Raw genomic sequence first — 11,177 nt, 5'->3', positions numbered from 1 at the left:
CTCACTCAAAATAAACATCTGGCTAACTGGTAACCTGGTTCTAATGGAGTTTGATACTGGTGCGGCCATTTCAGTGATCGTAGAGCCAGGCTTGAGCAAAATTTGCTCTGGACTCCTACCCATACGTTTGCATAAGTCCTTGGCTAGACTGAGAACCTATTTCAGGGAATCTTTGCAGATTAAGTGTACAGTTTTGGGTCTGCTCTCTTATGAGAAGCAGTTGGTTCGGTTACCACTGATTGTAGTAAAAGGCTTAGACTGAGAAAGATTCATCTAGATTGGCTCAATATTTTCTGATTAGAAAATGGCTGCCTGAGTGAAGTCCTAATTAAACACCCGGATGTTTCTCAAGAAGGTGGAGGGACTATCAAAGGAGCCAAGGCCACCTTGCATGTTGACCATTGACAATACTGCAAGGCCCCGCCCAGTGCTATTTGCCTTACGGGCAAAAGTAGAGGCAGAAATCAGAAGGCTGGAAAGCAAAAGAATCGTCAAACCAGTCCAGTTTTGCGGAATGGCAGCACTGGTTGTACCAATTCATGAAGCCTGACAGGTCAGTATGTCTTTGTGGGGATTTTAAACAAACAGTAAACAGCTTTTCGCATCTGGATAAATACCCAATCCCTCGCATAGAGGATTAATATGCAAAGTGGGCAGGTTGGCTATCCTTCATGAAGCTGAACATAAGCCATGTGGACTTGCAATTACAGTGAGATGAGGATTTCTAGAAGTATTCTATAATTAATACCCATAGGAGTTTGTACCAATATACGAGACTGCCATCTGGGATATCATCAGCCTGTGCAATTTTTCAGTGGATGATGGAGAACGTTTTGCAAGGTACACACCAGGTTGCGATTTATCTAGATGATGTGCTAATAACGGAAAATCACTAAGGAGCACTTACAGAACTTGGACGTAGCCCTTAAGCATTTCTCCATGTGGGCATAGGCCTTAGAAGGTAGAAACGTGCGTTCCAGGCACTCCAAGTGATATACTTGTGCTACAGAGTTGACAAGACCGGATTACGTCTGTTGGAAGATAAAGTGAGGGTGGTCAAATGTGTGCTGGCTCCCACATCCGTATTGGAGTTTAGCTCTTTCTGTGGACTGGTGAATTGTTACAGAAAGTTCATATGTCGTGTGGCCTCCCTCCCAACACCTTTAAGTGAACCCTTTTAGAGGAAAAAGTGTCAGCCTTAGAAATGGCCACACAGCCAAGCCATTGCTTTCAGGGAAATGAAGAAACAGCAATCATCCTCCAAGGTGTTGGCACACTATGATCCCAAGCAAGATCTGGTATTGACATGTGATGCCTCCCCATACAGCATTGGGGTAGTATTAGCTCATAAGTGGCCCAATGGAGAGGAATGCCCAATAGTGTATGCATCCAGGATTTTAGCTACTGCAGAGTGTAAATATGCCGAGATAGAGAAGAAAAGTTTGGCGGTCGTATTTGGAGTTGGCAAGTTCCACCAAAACCTTTAAGAACATAAATTTGTAATAATTATAGACCACAAACCCCTGGAGGACAAGGCAGTGCCACCCATAGCTTCAGACCGAATTCAGTGGTGGGCTCCAGTACTAAGTGTATATGATTACAAGTTGGAACACTATGCGGGAAGCCAAGTAGCAAATGCGGATGCATTGAGCTGCCTCCTGCTGGCAGATGCACCACTAACGGTACTGCCACTTGAGAGTCCGTAATGGTTTTAAATTTTCTGGACACACTTCCAGTCACAGCTGACAATATCAGACTATGGACTCAGAATGATTTGGCCCTGGCCAAACTGAAACAGCTGGTAGTAATGGGGGGACAACCACACAACCAGAACTGAATCCTTTTTGGACCTGGAGAGACCAGATCACAGCAGAGGATTGCATATTATAGGGTGCAAGAGCAATTGTCCTGAGTAAAGATTGCCGCCAGATATTTGCTGAACTCCCCCAGGGTTACCAAAATGGAGATGTTGGCAAGAAATTAAGTCTGGTGGCCAGGATTGGGTGCAGGCATAGCTGCATTGGTGTGGCAATGCCCAGATTGCCAACAAGGACAAAAGTTACTGCCAGCAGCTCTCCCACATTCATGGAAATGGCCAAGTAAACCCTAGGCTCCATTATACATCAAATATGTAGGTCCTTCTCGTGAGCTCAATGTTCCTAGTCATTGTGGACGCCTACTCAAAGTGGTTGGATGTGCATTGAGTTCATTCATCAAACATGGGAATGATAGGAAAACTGTGCGCATCTTTTGAAATCACGGATCCCCGGAAGTGTTGGTCACAGATAATGGCCCATCGTTTACCAGCAGGGAATTTGAGTGTTTCCTAAAGTTGAACGGTATTTGACATATGAGGACAGCTCCATACCATGCACCATCCTTAAGGATTGACAGGGCTGCCTATGTGTGGAGCTGCAAGAGGTGGGTGAGATGCTAATCAAGTATTTCATCAGTATTTTCTGAGGAGAGGATACGGAAGCTAGAGAACTTGGAGAAAAAAAAAACAGTAAGATCTTGAAATGTGTCCATATTACAGAGGAGGAGGAGGACTTAAAAAGCATTAGTCCTTTGGATGTAGGAACAGAAATTAGTATATTCGGCCCATCGAGTCTGCTCCGCCATTCAATCATGGCTGATAAGTTCCTCAACCCCATTCTCTTGCTTTCTCCCCATAACCCTTGATCCCCAAAATAATCAAGAACCTATCTATCTCAGTCTTAAATGTACTCAGTGACCTGGCCTCCACAGCCTCTGTGGCAGTGAATTCCATAGATTCACCACTCATTAAGGTGGATAAATCCCTGGGACCTGTTCAGATATATCCTCGCGCTTTGTGGGAAGCTGGGAAGTGATTGCCAGGCCCCTTGCTGAGGTATTTGTATCATTGATAGCCATAGGTGAGGTGCTGGAAGACAGGAGGGTGGCTCATGTGGTGCCATTATTTAAGAAAGCTGTTAAGGAAAAGCCAGGGAACAAATACAGGTGAGCCTGACATCTGTGATGGGTAAGTTGTCAGAGAGGATTCTGAGGGATGGGCTTTACGAACATTTGGAAAGGCAACGACTGGTTAGGGATAGTCAACATGGCTTTGTGCTTGGGAAAGCATGTCTCACTAGATTGAGTTTTTTGAACAAGTGACAAAGAATATTAATGAAGGCAGAGCAGTGCATGTTGTCTTTATGGACTTCAGCGAGGCGTTCGGCAAAGTTCCGCATGGTAGACTGGTTAGTAAGGTTAGATCACATGGAATCCGGGGAGAGCTAGCCAATTGGATACAAAATTGGCTTGAAGGTAGGAGACCGAGTAATAATGGAGGGTGGTTTTTCGGACTGACGACCTGTGACTAGCAGTGTGCCACAAGGATTGGTGCTGGGTCCACTGCTTTTTGTTATTTCTATAAATGATTTGGATGTGTATAAAGAAGGAATGATGAGTAAGTTTGCAAATGGCACCAAAATTGGAGTTGCGGTGCTCTTTGAAGAAGGTTATCTGAGAGCACAATGAGACCTGGATCAGATGGGCAAATTGGCCAAGTAGTGGCAGATAGAGACTAATTTAGATAAATGTGAGGTGCTTCATTTTGGAAAGGCAAATCAAGGCAGGACTTATAAACTTCATGATAAGGTCTGGGGATCTTTGCTGATCAAAAGAGACCTTGGGGCGCAGGCTCATAGTTCCTCAAAGGTGGATTTGCAGGTAGACAGCATAGTGAAGGGGACATTTGGTACCTTTGCCTTTATTGGTCAGTGCACTGAGTATAGAAATTTGAATGTCATGTTGCAGCTGTACAGGACATTGGTTAGGCCACTTTTGGAATACTGCATTTAATTCTGGTCTCCCTGCTATAGGAAAGATGTTGTGATACTTGAAAGGGTTCAGAAAAGATTTATAAAGATGTTGCCTGGTTTGGAGGGTTTGAGGTATAGGGAAGGGTTGAATAGGATGGGGCTATTTTCCCTGGAGCATTGGAGGCTAAGGGATGACCTTATGCAGATTTATAAAATAATGAGGGGCATGGATAGGGTGAACAGCCGAAGTCTTTTTCCCAGGGTAGGTGAGTCCAAAACTTGAGGGCGTAGGTTTAAGGTGAGAGGGGGAGGATATAAAAGGGACCTAAGGGGGAACGTTTTCATGCAGAGGGTAGTGTCTGTATGAAATGAGTTTAGAGGTATGTGGGCCAAATGCTGGCAAATAGGATTAGATTAATTTAGGGTATCTGGTTGTTGTGGATGAGGTGGACCGAAGGATCTGTTTCAGTGCTGTACAACTCTATGACTCTGTTGAGTAGTCTGGTAGAAAGAGCAGTCCAAACATTGAAGGTAGGCTTAAAGAAACAGCAGACAACTTCACTAGATACCAAACTGTCCTGACTCCTGTTTGGTCACAGCATCCTTCCTCTCTACCAAGCGGTTACAGGGATAGCTCCAGCAGAGTTACCAATGGGGAGAAGACTCTGCACCAGGTTAAATCTGATCTACCCAGATTTGTGGAGGGGAGGGTGTAATGGCATCGAGAATGCCAAAACCTGACACAAGACTCCGCTAAGCGGGAGAGACAGTTTACAAAGGGAACGAATTTTGGTATTGGAACTATGGGAATGACCTTGCATGGGTAAGAGGCACAGTTGACGTGAGCTCAGGTACATTACATATGCCTCTGAGTTTATATAATTATAGAATCTCCGACAGTGTGGAAACAGGCCATTTGGCCCAACATGTCCACACTGTAGGGATTCTGTCATTATATAAACTCTGAAGAGCATCCCACCTAGACCCAGCCCTTCTATCCTCTCCCGGTAACCCTGCATATTTCCCATGGCTAATCCATCTCTCCTGCGCATCCCTTGCCACAACGGGCAATTTAGCATGGCCAGTCCACCTAATCTGCATGTCTTTGTATTGTGGGAGGAAACCGGAGAAAACCCACACAGACATGGTGGAAATGTGCAAACTCCACACATAGAGTCGCCTGAGGGTGGAATTGAACCCAGGTCCCTGGCGCTTTGAGACAGCGGTGCTAACCACTGAGCTGCCGTGCTGCCCCAAAATGAAGGTGCCCAATTTGGGGCCCAAACCCACAACACTGAGATTAAGAGTCTCGTGCTTTACCGACTGATCTAGCCAGGCTGCCTAGCTTACTGTCGCCAACAGATGTCATGATTTGAAGGCGAGTTTGGACATAACTGCAAAGCCATTTCCTGTGCAAGTTCCCAGAAATAGGGCACACCTCAAAAATAAAAAAGGGAGAATGAACATGGTTCGTGACTAACATGTAAGTGTGGAACTGCCTAATTTACATGCAGGACAGAAGATCAAAGTTATACATGTACCCAAAGGACCTGGTCACCAGCAGAGATTATAAAAGTGTGCAATGATTCTAGATCTTATGAAGGTATAATATATAGAGTTACATTGAGGACAGCAGATGCCAATTCGGGAAACTGTTTAGTACTCCAACTGTGCAAGGAACACAAATAGATATGCTTGGATAATAAAGGTATGAAAGACCATAACAATTAAAATGTTGAAAACAATCAAGAATGCAACACACCTACTAATTGAAAACAGATATAACAGAGTGTGGAGCTGGAGGAACACAGCAGGCCAGGCAGCATCAGAGGAACAGGAAAGCTGACGTTTCGGTTGGGACCCTTCTTCAGAAAAAGAAAACACTCCAGCTTAAAGATGAGATGAGAAGTTTATACCATATGAGGTCTGAAAGGATTTCAAGCTACTAAAAACGGGAGTGTGGACAGGGAAAGAAATGTTGTATTATTGCTTTAAGAGTTGAACATGCTAAGATATCATATCAGGATCACACACGTGACAAAGAGCATGCTAGGGTAAAGACATTTGATTAAGTTGCTCCAGAAGTACAAATAATCAATCCGCGTGAGGTTTTCAAGTAAACTGACTTTACATTTCTTAACCAATCCTGAGTGACAGTGGAACTCTGTTAGGGAAGGCAACTCAAGAATATGACAGTTATCCCTGTGCTGGCTGTTTGAAAATGCATTTATGTGTTGTTCTACACTTGCCATAATCCAGCACGCCCCCCCACCCTCCGCAACCATTTTGTCAATAAACCTAGAAGTTCCCTTTCCTTGGCCTGTCTGCCATTGTCCATGAGTAATGGGTACAGGGCGTTACTCATGGTAAAAGTACCACATGTAGATATTAATATTAAAGTTGGCTGCACATACATGCTTTGAAAGTGGAGTTTCCAGAAAGCGATCTAGAGCATGAACATTGTTTGCTTGGTTATACTTGTTCTTGAGACACTAACCCTATTTCTAATATGTACTCCTGATCCAGTTAAATCAGCTAACTTAACAAGGACCAGCAATTGAACCTGGTATTGACTGTTTCCCATGAAAGTCAGATAACACTTTAAGAGCTAATGGAGTCTGCCACTGTGAATTTTTTTCTTGGACAGTAGTTGGGATCATAAATTGGCATCAAAATAAAATCTGCAGTAAAATCTGCTGAAAAGCTGTAAAATTTGCCCAAGAATTGGCATGAATTAAATCACTATTGAGACGGCAGAAGTCGTGCAGCCCTTTTTTCCGGAACCATTGAGATCTAGTGGGTTGCTGTTGGACCGTTATAGTATATTGCAGACTGTTATAGACTATTCATTAAAAAGATCTTGTAACTTCATATATCTCATGGCCAGTTGTGGAGCGCAGATTTCACTATGAGGCTATTACTTTATAGTAAGGGTTTATAGCATCTATTCTGAATATTAAAAGTTTTTGCAGCTTGTCAATATGACATGCTGGTCCTTGTTTACACCTGCATCACTAATGAGATTGGAAGAAAAAAATGCATTTGTTTATCCACTCCAATTAGAGACGTGTATTGCTGAAATCATGAAAAGATTTTGTGTGAATATGAGGTTTAAGGAACTTTTAGCTGACATTTCTATTACAGCTTTAACAAAATTAAATTAATTTAATTAAAGTCATTGTTGAAGAGGGTTAGTATGTACATCCACAAAAATTGGGAAAACCATCTATCCATCACAAATAGGTTGCTTTTGATGGTGTGTCTGCTGCTGATTTTACTGCACTATAACTGTGTTGATGGGTAATTACACTGCTTTCAAAGTGGCACTGTGAAGAAACACGAGAATAAATCACTGATGCAGCTGTGATTTTATTTTTACTCCACTATGTCCTCGTCTAAAGATGCTACTTCTTGCTTAAGTTCAGATCTGCAGAAGCCATCTTCAGTTTGGTAGCACATCAAAGAGACTCTTCTTAATGTGTGAGCAGCGGGAGTGGTTGTCACCAGGCTTTAGACTTCACAGTTGAGCCCAATTCATACTTGCCCAACGTCCACACATTTACTCTCTTATTCCAACAGGACTCATTTGCAATTGGTTAAAACTGTAAATCCTGGCTGATTGTGTTTCAGTGATCCAAACATTTCAGATGAACTCTCTATCGTCAATCCTACTTTCGTTGAACATAATGGGCACTAAGGGCAATTTAAAAGACTGTTGCCTCTTCTAAGAGAAATTTGATTTAAGATTTTAAACACATGCAATTGCAGGGTTATGTGGAGGGCATATGGGCAGTGGGATTAGTTTTAGATTGCTTGTGGACAGAGATGTGAGACTTGATACATTAAATAATCTCCTTTGAAGCTATGAATTTCTATCATTCTATCTATACCTCCTCCTTTAAGAATATCTTTGAAATCTTCCTCTTTGACCATATTTTAGCTCCCAGCTCTAATATTTCTCTGTGGCTGTTGTTTACAGTGTTAGTGGTGCTATAGAAGGCAAGTGACTGATCCCAGATTTTTTTAAGCTATGAATTAACAATGGTGTTCACATAAGTCTTTTAATTTGCTATGTTTGTCTATTTACTTGCATTAGTCCCAGGGAGCATTTGATTTTGAAGACACTTTGTTTCCTTGGATAGCTCGTCTGCTCACTTACGGTTCTCCGGCTTTAAAACGTAGGTAAAATGAATTTGAAAGTCTGTACATTAGATGGCACTGCTCTGAGAATTCATATTTAAGTCAGCTGCACCTGTAGGGATTTCAAATGTGTATTTGTTCCAGGGAATTGTTTGTGGTTATGTGTTTTTTCTTCACTTCTTCCTCAGTTTGTTCATATGGTAACAATAATAGCACAAAATAATTTGCAACAAAATGTGTAGAGCTAGAGATTACCAACAGAAGCAGTTATGTTTTAATTTTTGTCAGAACTTTATGTGCTGCTTGTGTAAGAATGCAAAATGCAAGCTGTGAAAATGATCAAATTTGTCTTCCAAGTGTTAATAGATTTTGAAAAGTTCAAATCATAACTGCATTTAATTTTACATGTGCCTGCTGTTTGTAGTTTCCAGTAGGTAATTTAAAATCCCTTTAAATTTGAGCTTAAAGTGCTCTGTGTCTAATAAAGTGTGAAATGGACTTCCTTTGTAGATTATAGTTAAAAATTGATACTTTATTGCTATGGAGAATGAGGGGAAAAGAACACAACGAAAAATTTAAATTTGAAACAACATAAATTATTTTGAAGTCTTGAGCATTCTATCATTGCTATTTCTTGTTGGTATCAAAAATTCTTCTTTTCACTGTGACATGTAAGACTGATGCTGCTTTGAGACTGATCTTTTTTTAAATTATGCTTATCCAATTTATTTTTATAGAACCAGAGGAGTTCATCAGAGAAACCCTTAGAAGTTAGAGCCTGTTAATGTAATATCATGATTTTTGTCATGTCGATTTCACTTGCCTCACTGTGATAGTTCTGTAAGACTGCTGTAAGTGAAGTTTTTTTTGACATTCATTTTAGATTATCACTCAGTTTAAGAAACAAAGAAGTTATTTGGAAAAGGTGGAGATATCCCACATGATCTGTCAATGGTGCCATCAGCTGAACACAGCTGTATGCCTTAGACAGCAGGGAGTTTTAACCTGTCGATATAACAGGTTCTAAGAGTTGTAATGTTGGCTCCAGACTGCTGATCCTGAGCTGCTTTAAACATAAAGTTTTTTTTCAAAAGATGTAGCCTTGCTCCATCTTGGGTAGTGATGGAGCAAAGACCGGTATTTAATGTAGGAAATGTTCCCATGTGTATTTGTTCTAAGTACAAAAAGTGGACTGTCTTAATTTGTTGCTGGCCCAATGCTGATCTCACAGGGTATGCTGCTCTTCCATTTTAGTCCGCTTCAATGACGTCATTTTAATGTTTGTCTCAGGAAATTAAACAAACTATGGGAATTTCTGGTGTTTAGTGTGAATGAAGTCAAACTCTATTCTCACCTGTAAACATTGCTGCCTGACACAAACCAAATCTGACATCTTTTCAGTTACATTTTCAAGATGTAATGGGAAATGCAACCTACAATTTTTTTTAACAAAAGACAATTTGCCAGTCGATATTTTAAGTGTCTTTATCTTTAATTTCTCTTCCTCCTCCTTCTCCTCTCCTGTTAGTTTTCCTCTGTCCTCTCTTTCTAATTTAGTTTTGCTGGAATGCAATACCTCCACCTTCTTTGTCTGGTCCTATTATTGGTGGATAGTGGAGGATATCACATCCAACACAGGCCAAGTTCTCACCTTATGTCTGTTCCAAACTTTCCAACAGAGATCATTGAATAGCAAGCAGGAACTGTAGGTGTTTTTCTCTCCTCGACAGCAGAGGTGCAGGCACCAGGGATAGCTCTCTATCAAACCAACACTTTGGCTGAAATCAGGTAACTCGGCACAATCAAACTCTATTCAAGGGGAAAATGATGGCCCAGTATTGTCCCAAAACTATTAATCCAGTAAGCCTGGTAATGTTCAGGGGAACTGTGTTCAAATCCTGCCATGGCAGATGGTGGAATTTGATTTCAATAAATACTTGGAGTTAGGAGTCTCACGGTGACCGTGAAACTATTGTTGATTGTCAGATAAACCCATTTAGTTGACCCTTTGGTCCAACCAGCCCATGCTGTACATAATCCCAAACTAAACTAGTCCCACCTGCCTGCTCCTGCCCCATTTCCCTCCACACCTTTCCTATTCAGGTATTTATCCAAATGTCTTTTAAATGTTGTAACTGTACCCACATCTGCCACTTCCTCTGGAAGGTCATTCTACATGCGAACCATAGACTATGTAAAAACAAAAGTGTCCCTCATGTCTTTTTTAAATCTCTCTCCTCTTACCTTAAAAATGTATCTCTTAGTCTTGATATCCCCCATTCTAAGGAAAAAAACAATTACCATTGACTCTATCTATACCCTTCATTATTTTATGAACTTCTGTTAGGTTGCCTCTTAACATCATACACTCCAGTGAAGAAAGTCCCAGCCTATCCAGCCTTTCCTTATAACTCAAACCTTCCATACCTGGGAACATCGTGGTAAATCTCTTCTGAGCCCTCTCCTGCTTAATAACATCCTTCCTATAACTGGGTGACCAGAACAGGATGCAGTATTCCAAAACAAGCCTCACCAATGTCCTGTACAACCTCAACAGGACTTCCCAACTCCTACTCGCAAAGGACTCAGCAATGAAGGCAAGCGTGCCAAATATCTTTTAACCACCCTATCTATATGCGACGCAAACATCAAAGAATTATGTACCTGCACCCCTTGGTCCCTCTGTTCTACAACACTACCCAAGGTCCTATCATTTATTGAATAAGCCCTATCCTTCATTGTCCAAAGCTCTCTAAGTCCCTTGCTAAATCTTTCTGACTGTCTCCCTTATTCATCTGCTTTTAGATGTTTTCTAAAAGTAATCTCATTGGCCAAGTTTTTCATCTCCTGTCTTAACGTCATCTCATGTAGCTCAGTCAAATGTTATTTGATAATGCACCTGTGAAGCAACTTAAGGATTCTTTTTGAGTTGAAATGACCTTTGCGTTTAAACTGTATTTCGTGACCATTGGACATCTCAAAGCACCTTGCAGCCAATGAAATACTGTTTGAAGTATCATCACACATTAATGTAATGTAAGAAGTATGGCAGCCTACAACAAGATCCTGCAAACAGCAACGTGATAATGATCAGATAATCTGTTTTTACTGATGTTTGTTAAGGGATAAATATTGGGTCCAGGATAGCCAATATTATTAGAATTAGATCTTATTGTCACATTTACTCAAATAGGAATACAGGGGTACAGTGAAAAGTGTACAGAGTTGCCATTCTCTGACGCCATATGG

At 41.3% G+C, this 11,177-nt stretch overlaps 1 protein-coding gene across 1 annotated transcript in view; it reads left to right on the top strand.

The window, feature by feature from the left end:
- Nucleotides 1–11,177, top strand: part of LOC109933983 (calmodulin-binding transcription activator 1-like) — a 1,079,584-nt gene that overhangs the window by 264,888 nt on the left and 803,519 nt on the right. The window lies entirely within an intron of this gene.

The sequence above is a fragment of the Rhincodon typus genome, chromosome 31 (assembly GCF_021869965.1).
Source record: "Rhincodon typus isolate 14 chromosome 31, sRhiTyp1.1, whole genome shotgun sequence".
In the NCBI taxonomy this organism is placed as follows: domain Eukaryota; kingdom Metazoa; phylum Chordata; class Chondrichthyes; order Orectolobiformes; family Rhincodontidae; genus Rhincodon; species Rhincodon typus.
Note: the sequence above shows the minus strand (reverse complement) of the source record. Positions and strands in the feature narration are given on the sequence as shown.